Source organism: Peromyscus eremicus, chromosome 4 (genome assembly GCF_949786415.1).
Source record: "Peromyscus eremicus chromosome 4, PerEre_H2_v1, whole genome shotgun sequence".
Lineage (NCBI taxonomy): Eukaryota > Metazoa > Chordata > Mammalia > Rodentia > Cricetidae > Peromyscus > Peromyscus eremicus.
In genome coordinates, this window is record NC_081419.1 from 21,268,902 (window position 1) to 21,292,348 (window position 23,447).

At 38.2% G+C, this 23,447-nt stretch overlaps 1 protein-coding gene and 1 non-coding gene across 2 annotated transcripts in view; both read right to left on the bottom strand.

The window, feature by feature from the left end:
- The window catches only part of Lrp1b (LDL receptor related protein 1B), a 1,617,914-nt gene that overhangs the window by 966,117 nt on the left and 628,350 nt on the right, over window positions 1-23,447 (bottom strand). The gene's annotated exons all lie outside the window — the stretch shown is intronic.
- LOC131910168 (small nucleolar RNA SNORA26) lies at window positions 9,836-9,950 on the bottom strand. Its single transcript, XR_009379027.1, has one exon. It is a non-coding gene; the product is annotated as a small nucleolar RNA SNORA26 (small nucleolar RNA).

The window sequence follows — 23,447 nt, forward strand, 5'->3', positions numbered from 1 at the left end:
GCATATGTTACTTATAGAGATGTATAGATGACCCCCCCAAACAGCTGTATTACCACAAAGTCCCTCCCCATCATTGATAGTGATTCCTAGAACCTACATCAGTTAGCCTTTCCCTTCCTATATGCTCTAGCATCTCTGTCTTAGTCAGAGTTTTTATGGTTTAACGAAACACCATGATGGAAAGCAAGTTGAGGAAGAAAAGGTTTATTCAGCTTATACTTCCACAGCACTGTTCATCATTGAAGGAAGTCAGGACAAGAACTCAATGAAATCAGGAGCCTGGAGGCAGGAGCTGATACAGAGGCCATGAAGGGATGCTGCTTATTGCTTTGCTCCCTATGGCTTGCTCAGCATGCTTTCTTATAGAACCTAGGACCACCATCCCAGGTATGGTACTACCTATAATAGACTGGGCCTTCCCTTATCAATAATTAATTAGGAAAATGCCTTATAGCATATCTTATGAAGGCATTTTTTCAGTGAAGTTTCCTTCCTTTCAGATAACTCTAGTTTCTGTATCAAGTTGATATAAGACTAGCCAGCACAGTCCTCCAAGATAACCTAAAGCTTGGATGGGGTTAGGTGGTAGTGATGGCTGGGATCCCAGATGCGGTTCCATGAGCTTACTCCCTCCTGCTGTCAGGTGGTGTTAACAGATCTTTAACAGAATCACATAGACTGAGCAATCTCATATTGTTCTAAAGGCCATAACAGAGCAGTGATCTGCATCTCATAAACATTGGATTAGAGTACTGATATTTCGGAATCTTTGTGCTTTAAAAATAAAGAAAACAGTATTATAATTTTTACCAATAATAGGAGCCGTAGTCTATGAAAGTATAAATCTGATAAACAAGCAGTGTGCTTCTCTTCCTGTATGAGGTTTTGTCATCTGAGGATGTCACTAAAGGAATTAACTAGAAAACTCTTTTCCTGTTTCTTTCTAGAACAATGACCACACATTTGCTACATGAAAAACATCCTAAAAAACTATCTTTGAAAAATTCTGGAAAGTAGAAAGAACACAAAACAATATTTAGAAACATTTTATTTTAAAACTCTGATATTTGGGTCTGGTGAGAGGGTTCTGTGGGTAAGAATACTTGTGTAATTGTGAGGATCTGATACTGGGATCTCCAACATGGATGTGAGAGTCCAGGCATGACCCAACACTGTGGGGAAAAGGTGGAGCCTGGGTTTGCTTCAACTCCTAGGGCTTCCTGGCCAGCAGTGTGGCTGGAAAAACAGTGAGCTCCAGGTTCAGTGAGAAATGTAATGCAGAAAAGAAGAAAGAAAAGATGGTTTAGTTAATTCAAATAACCATCGTTCAATAATGAGCTAATTCACAGTATTGTGTCTTGACTTCATGCTGGTCTTAGTGTAATCAGGGATGCAAAGCTGTAACCCTGTGCCTTCAACAGTACAGTTGAATATGAGTCTTGTGACATTGCCAGTTTATTGTATAACAATTCACAATGAACAGCAATTTTGTTGCCAACAACTTGCCAAGCACTTGTGATTTTCTTGGTAGGTAGTTGAGGCAAACACTGGTTCTTTTATCCCATTCCTAATTCTAATATCAACTCTCATTATTTACAGTGATACATGTAATAACAGTAATAACTCTCAATATTAACAGTAAATTTATCAGTCTGTCATCTATCTATCTATCTATCTATCTATCTATCTATCTATCAATCATCTATCATCTATCTATCTATCTGCCTATCTAAAGTTCAGAATGGTAAAGAGTTAAATAGGCCATAGCAGAGTTTAGAGTTTCAAAATTCCTTAGAAGCAGAAGCCAAGAGAAACTGATGGGAACGCCAAAATTCTCTGTTGGTACAATGTAATAAACCAGGTCAGAGGTCTGCTGAAGATGCTGTGGAGGGCAGGTTGTTGTTGGGTCACAAGTTTGAGCCAAGCCTTGGGGTCAAGTAGAGCCAAGTCCAGATGAGTGGACAGGTACATGGACGAATGCCAGGTACAGACAGATGGAAAGGTGGGTAGACAGAAGGTAAATTGAGAAAGCTGCATCAACAGTGGAGACAGAGCCCAGGTGAGCCCCAGGCACAATTAGGATTCTCTGCCTGTCAGGGGCTTGATGCATACACTGGGTAGTGAGACCACAGGCTAGTGAGGCCTTCACCTTTTAAGTATTTTTGTGCTTCTGTTTCTGGAATCGAGAAGCAGGGATTGCCTCCTCTCCTCGGCATGCTGTATCTGATAAGTTCTCAGGCCTGATTTCCCTGATATGATTTCAATACACACCTGTCCTCTGTTTCCAGTTACTTTGATATTTATAGAAAATCCCCCTTTCTACTTTCAGGAGTAAGGTATTTATTACACTGTGCCTACTGTAGCATGCTAGACAGATGGTAGTGTACATATGTCCATCAGGGTGCAGAGTCATGCTAATTCTGCATTTGCACTCAAAATAGAGTCAGTTACTGCTTGTAAAACAAAGTGTCTCTTTCAAGGCTCAGCCTGAAAAGCCACTAATTTTCACAAAATGTAGTAACTTAGTGCAGGGCACAGCCTGATCTCAACATATACCAACCAAGAGACATAACTACTACAGTGTGAACTATAGCACAGTGATAACGCTACTTGTAAAGTGCAGTAAAAACTATGGCTTTTAATTCATCAAGATACCATTTATAAAGGATCAGCAATCTTGCCTATCAATAGAGCTATTGTGTAAAATACTGTAATTACCACTGACTTCTTCAGCTGGCTTAATGTAACTCTTACAACTTGAGGTGAGAAAGGATCCTGAGATAATCACGCTGTGTGCCTTTACTTGCCTTTGAACATTGATGGGATTTTTCCATGCTGACAGCTGTTTCAGATGTTTTGGCAAAACATTAATCATTAGACTGAGTTGAGCTGTTCAGTCCCCACCTTATTGCCAACACTGACTTCAGATTTACTTCCATGAACTTGGACAATATTTTGTAGAGATAACATCTTCCATTGGACTATAGTAGGGTAGATAGTCTCTCTCCTCTTCTAAGTGTTAGTTAGCATTCGTTAACTCCTTAATTGATTTTACCATCTTTAGCATTTATCTTATACTTTACGATATCAATAATCTAAAAAGTTGTTTCCACAACTATAATCAAGGTGTGGAGTGGGAATTTGCATTTTCTTTTTTTAGAATTTTAGTTAATCTCCAAACAGGGTGACACTAAATCTTACAACAAATTGTATGATTTGAATATTTAACGACATTGAGTAAATCTTCATACTGAAAGAGAAGTAAATGTGTATATACCTACAACTTGAGTAGGCTTTGAGAAAGTAGACATCAATTGAAGATAACTGAAATAAACAGTTACAATATCAGAAAACAATGAGCGACAGAAATGAGTCCTCAGTGAACCTGTTTACCCACCATCTTCCCCTTCAATTCTAACATAAAACAGACCTGAAAGGCATTGTTAAGTATTTTGAAGGTGCAAAGCAAAATAATCATATTTTCAGAGTATTTCTGATTTCTTCTCCATTTTTCCCATGAAGAAATTGATTAGTACAATCAGACAGTAGCTGACAGAGACAAGAGCTAAGCTAATCAATACGTTTGTCACTGTTGCGTGGTCGCCATCCCCATATCTGGATGAGAGCAGTGGCCAAAGGTTGTTTGGATCTTTACTTTCAACCCCCACTGCGCCTCTTTCCAGAGTCTGGATCTATTTCCTTAAATAGGGAAAGTAGCAAATGTCTGAACTTCAGAGAAGCCTCCCTGGACCACAGAATCACATCTTCCTGTCGTGATCTGACTTCACCCTCTTGCTGTGTGATTCCAATAAACTCTGGGTATCTTGTACAGTCTCTGAGGTATACTCTTTGTGAATCAAATCATTCATAAGCAAGTGCCTTGAGGTTTAGTTCATCTCACTTCCTTGACATTCATTAGAACCAATGCCTCTCATTTGGTTCAATGTTGAGTAACTACTGCAGCACAAAATCTACTGTCTACATCACGAGCTGCATGCTCTTTCCCAACCTTCCCACAGTGCCTCTATCCCTCATGAAAAGGGGGATAGCAAAATGCATCCCTCAGTGCCAGCTTCCCAGATGTTTGTTTTTATCCAATAAGAAAAATAGAAGGTAGAGACGTTAAATGTCCTGGTGTGGATTGTATAGTGAATAGTTAAGTAAAACTCTAAAGGAGAGTCAGCTCTTTTCATTTCACTTAGTATTATAAAAGAGGTCTTTCCCAGGCAGTATGTGTGTGTCAGAATAAACCTTTCAAGTGTGTGTTCCCCCATAATTATAAAAGTCTTCATTATCCCTGGAACTCCAGATACTAAAATCAGAACACTGTAGCACCAGGTTTTATTTCCATGGAAGAAAAGCCAAATAAGAGCATACAAACATATTTAAAACTTGGCCTTAGTTACTGAGACAAAATAGCTAATCCCAGTTTTAGACACAAGCCAATAAAGACATAAAGTTGGGCCTGCAAATATAGCTTGGGGCAGAATATTTCCCTGCTATGTATTAGGTCCTGTCATCTGCAGTATGAGGGGAAAAGGACAGAAAGTGTTGAATAATTAATTTACACAAAGTCTTGTAGGTACTAAATTATGGTCATGATTCAATCCCACTTTGTGTTGGAATATGAAAATTTAAAAATGTAGACTAATAGATCTTCAATGATTCTGATATATCACCAAAATAAAAGAAAACGTGTGTGTTCTGTTTTTAAGAAAATGCTTTAAAATATTTTGGTATCTGTCACCATGAAGTATTTTTTATTATCAGGATGTTCCACCTTCCAACCAAATTAAATCTTCCCAGAACAGTTGAAATGTACTACTGCTTGTTTGGATGAGTAACAGCTGGTCACTTCATAACCATATACTTCATGACCCTTCATATGCTTGAAGATCGTTATTAAGTTACCCTTCAGCCTTTTATGATGTGACAGACCCTGTAAAAGAACCATCAGGCAGAGAAATCATTAGAAGCACCACCAGGCACCATCATTAAAGTCACCATCTGGTATAACTGGAAATGTCAGCGATAGAGACTGCATATTGATGGCCATGCTATGTTTATGCCTTTTAACTGGTCAGCAATGTTAATTATAATTACATCTTCATTGTAGGATTTTATAGCCTATGTGGACAAATGAACATACACTCGATTAACTAACTGCAGACTAAATGGAAAATGGTTCTCAGGCTAATGTTCCAAACACTATTAGTACTTTCTTTGTTAACTAATATTTCCAAACTCAAGTGCTGAGCAAACTGACAACCTGGCTCTGTTTCCAGAGACTGAACCTCTTCTCTAACAAAAACTAAATGACTTCATTATTTACATGTTAAAACCAAGGAAATGGCTTTTGTTTTCAGAGTTCTACCAGGTCTGTTATAGTGTGAACTGTCTTGGATTGTTACAAAGTAGTGATATATTAACACTTCACATTGATATCTGTTAGTTTATTAAAAATTATTATCAATTAAAACATTCATTTTTAATAAATGTCATAAGCAAATAGCAAAAACTTTGAAAGGTGACTTTTGTGCTTCATATTCTTTATTATTGCTACATACATATGTATAGATAGATGATAGATAGATAATCAATGATAGAGATATAAATGTAGAAATATAACCTACTGAGCTAATTTAGCTCCTATGTGTGTTTAGGACTCAATGGAAAGGTGATCTTTCTTTTTTAAACTTATCTTCTCTTGAGCTTGGGGTTTCACATATGCTAGAAGTTATTATGAGTCATATATGTTTCTTGTTTCTATATCAACAAAGAACTAAAAACTTTTTGAAAAATAAAATTGTCTGAACACAATGTTCAGTCATTTTTGTGGGGTCTTACACTATAAGTACTCTGTAACAACTATTTACATACTACATACACTGTATTGAATAGTCTAAATAACCTAGAGGTCATTTAAATTATGCAGGGGAACTGGATAACTTATAGTCAAGTACAATGCTACTTAATATGAGGTGTTGAGAACCCTTGGAACCACAGTTGCCAGGGACAAACCCTGTGTCAAAAGCAAAACACAACAAGGCAGAAACAACAACAACAAAAAAATAAATATACTAACAAACAAACCTACACCATATAGAAAGCATGTTCAAATAATCTGAAGGAGATATCCCCTATAATCTCAGACATCTGAATAGCTGATGCCTAGTTGGAGGTGCTGTTTGGGGAGGCTGAAGAGGTGTGGATTTGTTGAAGAAAGTAAGCCACTGGGAGCGGGCTTTGAGAGTTTAAAGTTTCATGTCATTTTCAGTTTGCTCTGTCTGCTTCCTGCTTCTGGTTGGAGATGTGAACTCTTAACTGGTTCTGTAGCTTTGACCGCTGCCTGTTGCCATGGCTGCCTGCCATCATGGACTCATATCCCTCTAGAATTATAAGGCAAGTAATCCCTTCTTTTTATAAGTTGCCTTGGTCATGGTGTTTTATCACAGCAACAGAAAGTAACCTATACATGTGTGTTACTAGAAATTTGGTCCTAGAAATGGTAAAGAAACAGTACATCTCAATTCAGACATTTAGGTAATGCTACATACTTTATTATTACTTAGTAAATTACTGTTTACAGCTCTTAAAGCTCTGTGGAGTAATGAAACTCCATAAGTTTGAAGTCCAACTATCACAGTGTTGTTTTACTATCTATAATTTTGAGCCTTTTTAAATTAAAATATTTATTTGACAACAGGAATTATGCTTAAAAATTCCTCGGGTTAGGGTTACCCACAGTTCACTATGCTTGTTTACAGCCACCACATGAAACTCCTACATTTCTTTCTTTAACTCTTCTGCCTACTTCATTTTGATTATTCAGAAGCCTAGATAGATTTTCATAGACATTCACATTTTAATTAATTATGTATGGATAAAAAGTCTTTCTTTAAGTAGAGTAAAATACTGAATTATGATAATTAGTGCATAAACAGTTTATAGTGTAGACTTCTGTTAACATGTTACAGATTTATTTATAAAGACTGGGTATCAATTTTCAGTTAGTGCACAAATCTTTTAAACTTGAAGAGCAATAAATGATAATATTCTGAAACATATGCCAGAGAATGGGAAATACAAGTATTTGTGATTTCATCTTTCAAATGTACAGAGTGACCAAGCCTGTTTGGAATACCTGTGTCTTACTGAAGAGCAAGCAATGAACAGAAATAATTTGAGAATGTAAGGACAACTACATCAGGGTTGTGTGTTTGATAACACGTACATGTGTGGACATATTTAGAAGAGAGTCTACTTTGGACACTATTGTCTTAGAAGCAATGTAACATCCATAGCAAAGAGTATTCCCCATTTTCTTTTACAGTTAGTTTGATTCACTTTCCTAATTTCAAAAGTGGAAATTACCATCAGCATTTGAATATGAAAAAGGAATTATAAAATAAAAATAACAACTATGCTAGTTGGTCTCAATTTTCTATCCCATACTCACCAATATTACATCCTTTTTGTTCTCTTTGCTCTAAAAAAGTGGAAACTGTTAAGTTTACCAGTTGGAGGCCACAAAACAGCAAAAAGCTGAGTGATTTCCTCTCTATACCTCCACACTTTCTGCTCCGAGGTACATTTTCAAAAATATATCTCACACAGACACAATTATACACACACACACACACACACACACACACACACACACACACACACTCACTTCTGTTAGGGTCCTGGAAGTTCCACAAAAGACCACCATTCACATATGCAATCAACAAGAGTGCTTATTATTCCAGCATGCTGGGGCCGACCATCTTACACAAAAGCAAGGTGGGGATGACCCTGAGAGAGCTCCCAGGCTCCTTTTAAGCACAGTCAAGGGGAGTTCCTAGGGCAGTTAGGCCATTTCAGATATGATTGGCTAACACAAGTGGCAATCATATTAGTATGTTCTAATTGGCTAGAGCTGACAGGAGCTGGTTATGGCTACAGCTTTTCCATTTTGGGGCAGGCCTGGACAAGTCCCTGGCTTTGTCTTTATTTGGTTATTACCTTGAGCTGTGGTGGAGGCTGGCTGGCCTAGTATGCTCTGACTGTGGGAGCTGGCTCAGTGGCCCAGGCTTGGTATATGCTATCTCTACTGTCCCTGCTGTCAGGGGTGTTGAAGATTGATTGTCCTTTATTGCTTCCTCAGAAACTGCCTGCTCAGTTCCAAAAAGCAAGGGCCAAAGCCTACTTTTTAATTGAGTTATTAGGACAGGCTGTCATGATATTTGCCTGGCTCTCTCAACCTCCAAAGCAGCTGTCTATGTTGATATGTAAACAGACAGCAATCAATTTATGTAGATGAGTTTCCTAAGAATTCAAGGTAGTTAATCTACAGGACAAAGGCACCCTGGGTGGGAAGCAGCCTCATCTCTAGGAGAAGCCACTTGGAGGAAAGCATCTATAGGTTCAGTTTTTTTGTTTTTGTTTTTTTTTTGGGGGGGGGGGTTGGAATGCCACAGGATGGGAAACACCAAGATTTCCTATTGACTCAAAAGCAGTAAGAAACAAGGGTTTTCACACAGTGTGCTAAGAAGTCTCAGTTTTGAAAAATCTGTTCTGTTATAAATAAGTTTGAAGAGACAGCTGTCTGTGGTTATTCTTATGCACGGTTTCAGAGGGACAATGATGGAAGCTGATGGAAGCTTTCTTAAAAAGTGACTGTGAGGCCGAGACTTACCTGCACGGGCTCCATCTTGGAAAGGGCCACTATCTCAGACCACCTGCTGTACTCAGTTCCAGGAAGGACCTCAGGAATGAACCATGACAACTCGAACGGATACAGAACAGTATCCTCCTGCAGACATCCTGTCTGTGGTTTATGGCCCTTGGAGATATCTAGATAATCCTGCTGAGCGATCCACATAATCCTGCTCAGCAGCTTGTGGTTCCCTGCCAAAAGTCTAACCCAATGGTTTCAAATGTGATTTCATGCCCAAAGTCTAGACCAATAGTTTCAAAAAATCACCTTGCCCCATGTCCCTTCTGCCCAATCCCAATTTACCAATTCCTGGCTTGTGGTTTTCCCCTATAAAAATCCTCTACACCTGGGCTTGTGGCCGCCGCCACATTTGGTTCCATCTGCCTTGTGGTGGCCCAGGTTGAACCTGAATAAAAGGACCCTTAGGTGCTTGAATCGGAAACTGGCTCCTAGGTGGTCCCTGGGGGTTTTGTGAACCGGGTACAACAGTGACAAAATAAGTTGTTCTTATAGACTTAGTGGAATAATTAAAGCACATTGTGGTGGCTAAAGTGAGTTCTTTGGAATAAAAAATTTTCAACAGGACCATCTGTAAGGATTCTGTTCTTAATTACGTCACCAGCCTGTGATGGCATCCCAGCCTAAAAAGCGGGTGGGCCCTCTGTGCATTCTCCCCTTCTCTTTCCATTCTCTCTCCTTCTGTCTGTCCTCTCTGTCTCTCTCTGTCTCTCTCTCTCTCTCCCACACACCCAGTAAAACTCTAAAAAAGGTAACCATGGCTTGTGATTCTTCTGATCAGCACTCTCCTCTGCTGGCATGGCCACCACAGGCGGCGAGGCACGAGCAGCACCGCAGTGTAACCAACACCATCATTTTCTTAGAGTACAGCCTCTTGGAATGGTTGGTCTCAGAAGAGCAAGTGTTGTTGTTGCGATCAGATTGTGATGCCCATCCTGCTGTCATTGCAGCCCTGATAATACCTCAGAAACCGAGATCCAGGAAGTCTGTTTTTCTGGAAAGCCTTAAAAAGTTGACTTAAAAAAGTTTTCATCAATACAGTTAATATTTTGCTAACCCAATAAACTTTTGAGACTTAGGCTTCTAATTGTTTCTCTTTTGTTTTGCTTTTCCCCCAGCTGTGTCAATAGACAAGATCAAAATGGGAACTGTCCAGTCTATTTGAGTTTCATGAGGCATCCTGTGCCCTTCTGTGTTAACCTCCTAAAATACTATAAATTTTAAAGGACATAGGAATTTTTTTCCTTCCTTCCTTCCTTCCTTCCTTCCTTCCTTCCTTCCTTCCTTCCTTCCTTCTTTCTTTCTTTTTCTTTCCTTCTTCCTTTTTTTGAGAGAAGTTTTTGCCATCTAGAACAAGCTAGCCCCAAATTGACAATCTCCCAGCCCACCTTGGCTCCCTGTATTACAAATGCGCCCCACAATGTCCAACTTCTTGTTTACTTTCATTGTAAATAGGAGTTGGTAATGGCAGTGTGACACAGCTCACCCTGAAATGTTTTCTCTTCTATTTCTAATCTACAGTTCCTTCATAGGTATTACCATGCTTCATTGCAGACTGCACATTTTCTTTTTGAGAATGACAAGTCTCTCCACAAGAGAGTATTCCTATTCTTCCCCAAACTACTCTTGAAGGAGACTACCAGCACTGTTTACATTTTGGTCTTCACTTTTCAGCTATAGACTTTGTTACAAGAATTGACAATTTGCTACTTGGGGAAGGAAACGGCTCCCCAAGGTTGTAATACATCTTCTACCTTAACGAAAGGGTGGGTATGAAAGGAAGATTTAAAGTTCGACATACTGGCTGGATGTGTTGGCACATCTGTAATTACCAGACTTGAGAGGCTGAGGAAGATCTTACTTTTGAGGCCAGCCAGACTCACAGTTTAAGATCCAGAAAGCAAAATATCAAACAAACAAAATACAATCAAGAAAAGAAGAACTGGTGTTGCATGCAGGCAAGATTTTAAAAACCAGAATGTCCCTTTTTTCATTCAGTAGGACTCCTATCACAGTGCTCACATACATCCAACTAGAGGAGTTTGATGAGTAGGTGAGATAGACTTAAAAAGAACAGCGTGGGCACCAGAACTTCAAGATGAAGTTGAGGTGGGTGGGAGGTGTGAGAAGTACAGGCATGAGAACTGGAAATGGAGTGGAGAATATTATGGCACCAAGTTCCACTGGAAGCTTCAGGTGCAAGTTCCCTGAACAGTTTTCCTAAGGAAACCAGGAAGATGCGAGAAGTGGGAATAATCTACATAGTTAGGTGAGGAACAGTGCAACACTATGCTGTCAATTGCACTCACAGTGACTGACCCATCCACAGATGTCAAGGCTTCCTACTCAGTCATGTGTATACTTCTCTAACCCACGTAGAAACACCTTAGCAGGTAGTAATCATGTTTGGTCAATAAGGGATGCCTGAGCAGCTCTGTACTATGTCACCTAAGAAAACAAACTCTTTTCTCTGTGTTTTGTGTCTGTTCATTTCAGTTAACATTTATTACTGTTTACTTTTTATAATACATATTTTCCTATTAACCAATTCTTTCCACTACATGTGTAAAAACTGGCTGTGTTTCTGGATCACTAGGCAATTCATAAGTCTCATTCATCTTACCTTGCTCTGAAAAAGTTCTGCAACTACCGCCGTACAAACTACAATGAAATTTGTGATGGTAGCACATTTAATGTTTCATGTGAACGAGATAAAAATGAGAGAGAGAGTAGTCCTTTCACCTTAAAATTCCCTGTTGCCTTTCTTATGATTGGCAAGAACTTCTAGTTTCTTCACTAATGGAAGTCCCCAGGCTCTTCTTCCTGCTCCTTAACACAATTAGTGGTAACCTTTGGCACGTAGCAGTGAAATACATTTATTTATAGCCCATACATTATGCAAATAACTTTTCCTCATTTCCAGATGGCTCTCATACTGCTGCTCTTGCTATGCCACGTAAGCCTGTGTTCCCAGAGTGTAGCAAATATTTATTTCTTCAGTCATTAAGTCATTCAATGATGTGATATTTATGACACTATTTCTATGGTGGGGATATACTAGTAAGATATAATTCACACTATAAAGAAATCTACAACATGGTAATGAAACAGAATAGACAGGTCTATTCTGCAGTAACAACTTTAAATATCAAAACCCAGTTCATTTCTCACTATGCCACTACAGATCTGTGTGGTTCGAAAATGGTTTGTGTCCCCCAGGGATGAATGGTGATTAAAGGCATGGTTCCTGGGGTTTTCCTACTGAGTGATGACAGATCCATGGAAACAGAACAGAGCCCAACAGCAGGTGTGAGACGGGCCAACAGGACAGAGCTTTGCCTAGGACTCTCTGTAGTTCTGGTTATGTACATATACCCCTCATGTTTTGATTTTGTTTTTAAAAAAAGTCTCATTATTTAGCCCTGACTGGCCTAGAATGTACTATGTAGATAATATTAGACTCAAATTCATAGAGATTCCCCACCTCTGTCTCCCAAGAGCTGGGATTAAAGACGTGCCTCACCCCTCCCTCCTTACAAAAAACTAGTTCCTTCCTCTGCACTTGCAGTGAACATAAACACAACAATCCCAACACTGCACCGAGCAACCTTGGAACCCCCTCTGCTCTCTATCAGCGTATGTACTCCTATCTCTGAGCAATAGTGTAAGTTTCCTCACCCCTAGCAACTGTACAACTGAGGTAGTTTATATTCAAGCGTATCCCTAATGTTTCCAGGGATGAAGAATAGAAGGACTATCCAGATCCAACCGGAACTGGCTTGGGATGTATGTGCAGTAAGGTAAGATTGTGCGTCTCTGAAACTTTTAGGGAGAACCCCCTATTTGTAACCTTATGCTTATGCATAAATTGCACCAGCATAGGAGTATAATCAGATGTATCATGGGAAGGAATTTGTATAGTGGGAAAATGAGAATATGACCGAATTTATCAACGAAATTAGATAACCACCCAAAACACCCTCTTTAATTCCTAGCCCCTCCTTCTGTTAGGCCCCATAAAAAGCAACTACAGGCTGTAGGGTGTGAGAGTCTCACTTTGCCCGGCTTTCAGTTTTGACAGAGCTAATCTGTAGTATTATTAGGCTCCAAATAACATTATCTAGCTTCTTTTTTTGAAAAATTTTGCGACTTTTTTATTCTTTTCATAAGAAACCAAGAACACGTGGCTCAGGCCTCAGGCATCCATAATCAGCCAAGGTGATAAGGAGATCTACTTTCAGAACAAGAAATCAGGAAACCAGTCTCTCCCTTTCTCTACTCTTTTCCAAGATGTCACTTATACAGGGTCCTACCATGATGTGCACCCATTTCCTGCCCTCACCACCATCCAAACAAATGATCCTTGCTTGATTGCCTGACTTTGGACATGAGCATTCCAAACTGTGAGCTAATAAAACTCTATCCAAAGTATGCTTCATAAGTACTTCATTTCAGCAATGCAAAGCTGCCCAATCTGTAATCTTTTAGAGGCTGAAGGAAACAGATGCTCCATTTAGCACATGCTTTCACAGTTACCAGGTAAGAACTGGAAATGTAGGTAACTACACCCTGGCTCTTAAAGTGTCTATCTATAAGCAATTCAAGTAACTTATTTTATACTTTACTGGTCAAAGGAAGTTGTACATGCATATCAAACATATGAGAAAAATGGAGCAGGGCTTTCTCACAAGAGTAAACTTTGGGTCATATATTAATATCATAATGTTTTGACTGCCCATCTTTTATTTGCACTCTCCAGCTGACAGTGATATGCCATTCAGCTTAAATGACTAACTTTTCAACGACCTAATGACTATGCCAAGAGGCAATAGGTTCCTTTTTTTGTCCTTTACCATTTTCAAAACCTAGAAAACACTGAGACCGTGTATTTTTGCCTCATTTTTTTTGTTTTAGTACTTAGTCACTGAAAAGTTATAAATGGCAATGCTATGACATATGCTTGCACCTCTGTAGTCTTGAATGAGCATCAGTTCAGTGTCTTCTTCACCCTCCCCCTGGAGATCCATCTGCTCTGAATTGATACATGTATGCAGAAGCTCTGTATGCTACAAAATTTCTGTCTCTATACTCTGTTGTCAAATGCAATCCAGTTTCAGTTCTTGCCTGAACAAGCATAAAGATAAACTGAACATGGGGAGCAAAGTGTTTTTAACCTTAGCAATATGGCAGGAGGTCACTTTAAAGCTAGCATAAAGGAAAGAAAAGTAATTTAATGAATTATTATCAGACATTTTTAGAATACAATTCTGCTTAGGAGAAAGGCAACCACCAGTGGCAGTCTGTTTAAAAGTGTGGCACAGCAAAAAGGAATCTAATTGGGCCATAATGTATGTGAGTCACCCATTTCTTCCTATTGCCTCATTATTTTAAGCAGCAGTATAGGAAATGAGGAAAATGGATTACTTAGGTAGGCAAGCCATTCACTAACAACACATTTTTTAAGCCTCAGATTTCCCATCTTTATAATAACAATCATAATAGCAGATTCATGAAACTATAGTGAGGATGATTGTAAAACAGGGAACACGGGGCTTACCTGTAACAACTAGACTTTCAGTATTCATAAACTAAAGAATGGTTTAGCAAGCAATATTTTCAGAAAAAAAAATCGCAAGGAGTGGGTAAGTTCAAACAACTGTTCCACTCTTTATTTTTCAGCCAGTGAGTCAGGAATGCGAACATGAACACTGAAAAGAACAAGTTAGGTCAATCTGCTAGCCTCAAAACCACTGTGCATGCAAATGTACACCAGGCTGATGCAGCACAGCCTTTAAGATGAGCCTGGCTCACTTAACTCGTAAGGCAGCAGTGTATACATGCTATGCTGCTCCTGTCAGATTTTTTTTTCTTTCTTTTCTAAAATTTAGAAGCATGGTCTCATGAAGCCTAAGCTGGCCTCTAACTGAGTATGAAGATGAGGATGCCCTTGAACTTCTGTTTCTCTTGTCTTGACGTTCCAAGTGAAAGGATCACTGGCTTTTATGCTGCTCCACCCTGTTCACATGGTGCTGGGGTGTGAAGTCCAGGCTTTGTGAATGCTACACGAGAATTTTACCAATTGTACCCTTTATATGCTCCTGCCAGATTTTACCCTGAATGGAAACTAACTTTTCAGATCTTTTACAAATCTCATTCTTTAATGAACAAGCAGGTGAAATTATTTGTTATGTACGGTCAAAACACATTATTGTCTATGCTTTTATCCCAATGCCAACATACTCATTACAGTCCACTTATAACCATTTCAGTCTTGTCCTCATCATCGTGTCAGAATTTAATGATTTCTTTCTACAATCTAAGCCTTAAAGAGCCAACATAAGCTTTCTAATCTCATATAGACCTTCTCTGAATTTAACTCAAATACTAAAAGTGTTTTGATCCACAAAAATGATGGTATGGATGCATTATTTAAGAAGCAGCTTTACCACAATCATGAAACTGACTATGATTTAAAAGGTAGTATAAATTATCCACCAGCATATAAATATACATAGTTCTGCTTTGCACCTTATAACAATCAACATTTTAGTTACTTGCTTATATATCTTGTGCATTAAACCAGAATACAAATTTCCAGAAACAAATATGTGTAAATTTATATACGTTTGAACTTAACTGAGGGCTACATACATTTGTTTGTTTTTTAACGAGGAAGCTTGGGTATATTTTGGAATCATGGAGACCAGGATTACCTTTAAAACTATGCTCGGGGTGTCATAGTCCTAGACTTGGCGATTATTTTGTGAAGAGAAAACAAAATTAAACTGTTCACTAAAATATATAAGCATAAATAAATATGAGAGCAAAGAAGAAAAAAGCAGTAAATTGTTTCAGAGTGGAAGTGTAATTAGGGAATGGAGGGCATCTATGAGACTGTGGTGGTCAAGCAGTAACGCTCACTGATGTTGCCTACTTTGCTATGTGAAGGTTCACATGAAGGACAGAAATGAATGTAACCACAGAAAGGAGGCAAACTAGAACTGAAGCCAGGTCCTCATGGTTCTTGGAATGCCCAGCACAAACTAACTCTAGGCTGTTTTCTTTTACGTAAAGCTGGATAGTTCAATCGGATATAGGCTACCACAATGTTAAACCCCAACTCAAAGAATTAAGAAAATAATTGTAGTGCTGTGAGAATCCCCATTACTAACAATTTACACGAGTTTCTCATGTAGCTCACCCACAGACAAGCATTTTCCACTCTACATTTTAAAGCCATAGCTAAATCTGGGGCATGTATTTCAGGTTTACCTCCTTACAACCCCTGCATCTCATTTAATGTGACTAATGGCCATGCTTTTCTTTTAAAATTAATTTTTCTTATACCAGGAAATTATCTCTCTACAATTATTTCCCCTATGTTTGTTTACATAGTCTTAAAAATGAAAGTGTAGCCCATTATATCTTAAATTACACAAGAAATCAAGATTTCATGGAGAGTCCAAGTTTTTATATCTCTGTTGTCTCATTTCCCCTCATAATCCCTTTGGATTAAACAAAAGTATTAAAAGTTCATTGGGGTTACTCTAGGCAGAGGATGAATAACATACTTATGACATATTCCTAAAGCCTTTTACCAGGTTCTGTGCTTATTAAAGTCACCAATTCTGCTTTTACTAGTGACTCAGAGCATGGAGTATGATCTCTGATTGTTTTTGAAGTGGTTGTGTCTGTACATTTGGATATTCAACATTTAAATTTAACATATAACTTCATGAATCAATAACATATGTCAAGGCTTTTCTCTTTTCCAAACACAATTTCCCTTTTTATTTTCTACTTAACAGTGGTACATTTCCAGTAAGAATTACACCCTAAACCTGAGTTTTCACTACTTCTTATCCATCACAATCTCTATGACTCTTTAATTTGATTTCACCTTATCTGTTCTGCTATTTCTAGAAATAAAGACACATTGTAATTTCCTTGTGCTTTAGTTGCTTCCTAACTAGTTTGCCTATCTCTGTTTTCTCTGCTCATCAATCACAGAAAATACTCATTACAGCCTAGGGAAAATCTTTTCTAAATTAAATGATACTGTACCTTATAAGAATAATAATGATAATATAAACTTTAAGTAGTACCATTGAAGTATAATTCTTTGGTAAAAAGAGTTTATAGACTTGGAGAGATAGATCAGCAGGTAAAGCTCAGGCCTCCATGGCTTAAGGCCCAAGTTTAGCATCACAGAATGCATGTACAAAAGACACAGTGGTATGTATATTTGTAATCCTTGAGCTCCTTCTGTGAAATAGGGGTGGAGACAGGAAAATCTCAAAGCTCACAAGCCAGACAGTTTTCTTTATACAGTGACAACCAGAAGATACCCTGTTTCAAACAAGGTCATAGGTAAGATTAACACCCAAGCTTGTCTTCTGACTTCTACCCACTCACTAGACCAGGGCATGTACACAGCCATACTTCCAACATAGGAAGAAGTAAACATGAACAAGTATATCACATGTGCAAGCACACATGCACACACACAGCACATAGAAATGCATACCCAGACACACATCACATACACACACACACACACACACACACACACACACACACACACTACCCACTAGAGAAGGACAAAATAATTTAAGACTTCTATTAGAAATATAAGAAGATCATAGAAAGTCAAGGTTCATTCGCAGATTCTTAAAGAGAATTATTTGACTACTTGTCACAGTGAAAAAACAAGTACTTTTGCCTCTGATTAAAGAAAAATTTTCTGTTTCTTTGGGGTTCTTTTGTAAGTCACTGATAAACAAATATGGATTTAATGATAACTATTTAGACAAATACCAATATCAGTGATGAAAGTAAAATTGCCATTAATAAAATTTTCTATGAGATACCATCTGACACCTGTCAGAATGGCTAAGATCAAAAACATTGATGACAGTCTATGCTGGAGAGGATGTGAAGTAAGGGGAACACTCCTCCATTGCTGGCAGGAGTGCAAACTTGTACAGCCACTTTGGAAATCAGTGTGGCAATTTCTCAGAAAACTGGGTATCAATCTATCACATGATCCAGCAATACCACTCTTAGGCATATACCCAAAGGATGCATATTCATAACACAAAGATACTTGCTCAACTATGTTCATAGCAGCATTATTCATAATAGCTAGAACCTCGAAACAACCTAGATGCCCCTCAACCAAAGAATGAATAAAGAAAGTGTATATTTACACAAGGGAATATTACTCAGCTGTAAAAAACCAATTACATTATGAATTTGCAGGCAAGTGGGTGGGACTAGAAAAAAAAACCATTCTGAGTGAGGTAACCCAGACCCCAAAAGACAAATACAGTATGTACTCACTCACTTACTCGTAAGTGGTTATTAGACATAAAAAAAAAAAAGAGTAACGAGGCTAAAATCCACAGCCCCAGAGAAGCTAGGTAACAAGGAGGGCCCTAAGAGAGACATGCATGGATGTCTTCTTAGGAAGGGAAATAGATAAGATCTCCTGAGTAAATTGGTAGCATGTGGGGAAGATAAGGGGAGGTGGCAAGAGAACATGAGGGAATGGGATGGTTGAGTTGCAGGAGGGACAGAGAGGGAGAGCAGGGAAAGAGATATCTTGATAGAAGGAGCCATTATGGGGTTTGGGAGAAACTTGGTGCTAGGGAAATTTCTAGGACCCTATAAGGATTAACCCAGCTAAGACTCCAACCAATAGTGGAGAGGTTCCCTGAACTGGCCTTCCTCTGTAATCAGATTGATGACTACTCTATGCCATCATAGAACCTTCATCCAGTAACTGATGGAAGCAGATGCAGAGATCCACAGCTAAGCACAGGTTGAAGCTCCCAGAATCCAGTCAAAGAGAGGGAGGAGGGATTATATGAGCAAAGGGGTCAAAGGTCATGATGGGGAAACCCACAGAGACAGCTGATCCAAGCTAGTTGGAGCTCACTGACTTTGTACTAACAGCTGGGGAACCTGCATGGGACCAAACTAGGCCCTCTTAATGTGGGTGACAGATGTGTGGCTTGGGCAGTATGTGGGGTCACTGGCAGTGGGACTAGGATTTATCTCTAGTACATGAAATGACTTTTTGGAGCCCATTCCCTATGAAGGGATACCTTGGTCAGCCTAGATACAGGGCGGGGGGGGGGGAGGGGGTTTGGTAATGCCTCAGTTTGATATGCCAGGCTTTGTTGACTCTTTATGGAGTCACAAAGGATTCACTCCGAGGAGTGGATGGGGGGTGGTGTGAGGGGGAGGTAGAGGGTGAATGGGAGGAGGGGGGGAACTGTGATTGGTATGTAAAATGAAAAAAAAAACTTTTAAATAAAAAACAAAAAATAAATAAAATTTTTATTATAATGAAAGTTTACCCCTTAAAATAATATAGCAATACTACTTTATTATATAGTCATTGTATATTTATATGTATTTTTAAATTATAGAATCCAAATATCTACATTTATAAGATGAAGTAATATAATACTTTGGGTTGCACAGGCTAGATGAGGAATATTTCCATTTCCATTTAAATATTTCCGTTTAAAAATATACACTGTGAATGTATTTTATACCCTGAATTAATGTCCTTGAAGTCTTATGTACATACCTTACTATTACGGTTACAAGAACAAATCTATTTGTGAGTTTATGCTGACATGTTAGGATCCTATGCTCCTTTGTTGACAATATCAGATATTCAGTCTCTAAGCAGCTGAAGGTGTTTTTAAAAATTCAATTTGCATGAAATTATTAAAAAGTGATGTTATACATAAGTGGAAGACAGTGTTAGACACTGGTCCTTGGCATAGGCTACATGTACTGTCACGGCATCCACAGACACACAAAAGACCTTAATTTATATCACAATCAATTGGTTCAACAAACACTAAACTTCTTTTAGACCCCAGGGAGAATTTCAAATTGCCGCACAGATGATAGACCTGAAAGGAGAGACATAATATCAGTTCATGCATTTTAACCAAAGAAAATGAAGAAACAGATTCTGTCTTTCCCTACCTACATGGTCTGTCTTCAAAGCCAGAACCCTGGCAGAACGTAGGAGTGATTCAGAAGAGTCGTGCTAGAGAGAAACAGTTCTTACAGCTACCATAAAGCCAGGAGGAACACAGGAAACCACAGGCAGATATGTAATTGGGGATTTTCGCTTTAAAAATTTCAAAGTCAGCTGAGCATGGTGGTGAAGGCCTATTATTTCAGCTGCTTGGGAGACTGCAGGAGGACGATTGCAAGTTCAAGGCCTGTGTGGACTACAGATTAAGTGGAATGCTTGCGTGAACAATTTAGTGAGACCCTCTCTCAAAGTGAAAACTGTAGAAAAGCTTGATTTTACAGTCAATGGTAGTATTTGTTCAGCATGAGAGAACCCCTGAATTCATTCCCTACCTAGCACCTTTCCCAAAATAAATGAAAGTCTAGATGTCAGCTAAAGTAACTGTAGAATATAAAAGCAAAATCATAGTGAGTAAATTCACTAGAGGAAAAAACGGTCTAATTAGTTATTATTTGGGGAAAGTGGAAAATTTAGAAAATATTTGACTTGGCAGAACACCACTCCCTGTGACCACCAGGATCTTGCTTTATTCACCATTCCTCCACTCTCCACACATCTCTAACAAACAGAGAGCTACGTTGCTGAACTTCACTGGATAGACTTTCAAGTAACACAGTCAGTAAAAATTAAGATGGTTTATGTCAGCTGCTTTTGCCTTTTAAATAGATAGAAATATGAATTTAAAAGTCTGTGCAACACGATGCTAACATTGTTTTGCTCTGATACCTTTTATTCAGAATCACTTATTATTCTTATAAAGTATAAAAATATAAAAGTTTATGCAATTCTATAAATGTGTGTGTATGCATACAAATGCATAATGTAAAAACATAATAACAGTTCTTTGTGGTTTGATAATATATAATTACTATTTTATTTTCATATATACACATAGCTTCTATGTTTTCTCTAATATTTATATAATATACACAGAAACAGGAAATACTGAAGCCAGCCTGATTTACAGCTGAGAAAACTATGTCTAAGAGGGAATTAGGGTCATGTGTAGCTATGGAGTCAGAAAGGGATTATAGTTTGCTGTGTTTCTGCTCTCTCCAATCAGAAAAGTATCAAAGGGGTATACATAGACAACTGAGTATAAACATGTCTGCCTTTGTCCTCAGTGCAATGAAAACCTGACTTCAATGGATTCTTGTCAACAGCAATTGTCAGGACATCAATGAACAACCATCCATGTAACTTTGTGAGACTTGTGTAGCAAACAGAGTTCTACTGAAGACTAGGCTAGTCTGACTTGTCTGATTCTGTTGAAGAACACCTAGGTAAAACTCATGTGAGAACTTTATGAATAAACTGGGTAACAAAGGCCATTAATCTATTTTATCTTTAAAAGTCTTGTTGATGTAACTTGTGATTGGTTCACTTGTGATTTTGACTGGTTATGTGGGGTGGGTGAACATAACCGATAATTACCAAGTTCTGCAGAAAAAACACACTTTTAGAATGTGAGTATATTTTATTTACGTGTATCAACAAAGGCATCAGTTTCAACTAACATGCCTTATTTTAGTATTACAAACTGTTTAAATGTGTTCATGCATGTCCAGCTTTGTTCAGTGTTTGAAATGTTAAATATTTATGTTTTATAACTATAGATCGACCTGCACTTTGAATATACTTATTAAATAACTAAAATCACATCCATATTATTTTTTCCTTCTAACTTTGTAAACTACATTCATCCTATATATTTGGAATTATGGTTAAAAATTTCAGCTCTAACTTAATATCTGCCATTTACTTAGATGAATTACTAAGCACCTCCAACATATATTCCTTTTTATAAATTTTTTAAAAATTTGTAGCCGAGGCTAGCCTTGAACTCATGATCCTCATGCCTACCTCATCAGCATGTGTACATCCTACAACCAGCCTTTTTTACACTTTTTTTTCAGTAGAGATCCATCTAACTGCTGTGAGACAGTTCCTCTAATTTCTATCTTTGATAATATTAGGAGTCTAAGTGACATGGGAAAATTATTTACAGATTACAAAAACATTAGAAGACTAAATTGGTGACATGTGAGTCTATGTGACCCATTGTTTTGATGTTTTTACAATGTATAGTAGTTCTGTTGCTTTTGAATTATCCCATATGTACTTATCACCCATATTCTTTGAGAGATGGTTGAGGTTTACAGTTCTCTTTCTCATGGATTTTCCTAGTGCCTCATAAAAATGTAGAGTTTAATAAATACTGAATGAATGTAAATGAGTAAATGAATAAAAAAAGTATAGTCACCCTTTGCCCTGCGATAGTGCTTAACTACGTAGCTCCTTCAAACCAACCATCTAAAGTAGTACTTTCTATGTCACCCTAACAGAGCTTTCCTTTAGCAAGCTAACACCTTCAATTGTCTTATTAAAAACTTCTAATACCAATATTGACGTGGGACTATGCCAGGTATAATGTCAGCTCTGGCAGTCTTGGCATATGTAAGCACCCACAGCAGCTCGTATCTGAGGATACGGCCTGAATATTCTGTCAGATTTAGAAGACGTTTGCTGATTAGGCAGATAGGGAGCCCTAGACTCTCAGTAAATCACATACAGGTGAAAATTTGAGTATCATAGGTCTACACACTTGAACATAATCAATAAATACCTCTACACTACAGGGAAGAAATTCTGAATCAGAACTCTGTAGTATTCAACAAAGTAGAAACCTGGTCAATCTGAGTCTGTAGAGATGTAATGGAATATTAGTTGAAGATGTGTTACATTTGTTTATGCTGTGGAACTTTTGTTTAATAATGCAAAAATGTGGTTGCATTCTTTTATATTGTATTTGTTTAACTCTGTGAAACTGTGTTATTTTTCCTGTCTAAAACACCTGATTGCTCTAATAAAGAGCTGGATGGGTAATAGCTAGGCAGGAGAAAGGATAGGAGGGGCTGGCAGGCAGAGGGAATAAACAGGGGGAGAAATCTTGGAAGCAAAGTTCAGGGAGGAAGAAAAAGGAGAAGTAGAGGAGGACATCAGGGTCCAGCCACTGAGTTACATAGTTAGCCACAGAGTAAGAAGTAAAGAAAGGTACATAGAATAGAGAAAGATAAAAGCTCATAAGCACAAGATAGATGGGACAATTTAAGAAAAGCTGGTAAGAAACAAGCCAAGCTAAGGCCGGGCATTCATAAGAAAGAATAAGCCTCTTTGTGATTTATTTAGGAGCTGAGTGTTGGGCCTTCAAAGAGCCAAACAGTAAAAACAACAATAAAAACAACAGGGACTGACATAGAAACAGGTTCCAAGAAATATGCTGGATATCTGGAAGGTCTTTCAGAGGTAAAACTAGCATTTGTCAAACAGCCATTGAAGAATTATCCATTAACAACACTAGCATGTGTGACCTGACTTTACAAAGGAACTTACAAAAGCATGGCAGGTATGTGGGTGCTCAAAAGGAATAGGGAAAGCATGGAGGATTCAAATGTTACTAGAAATGAGTACTCTTCCCAACCAGGCCTCTCCCCTTAACTTCATTTCTTATATTTAATACCAATGCCAAGTTATTTTCAACACACCTATCTCTCCTCCTTGTCTACATAAACCTCTCCTTTTTTCGTCTATTATTTCCTTTTTCATTTTCCTCTGGTAGGTTTTTGTGAGTTTTCTGTCTCTCAACCTCCTGAGACCCAGGGC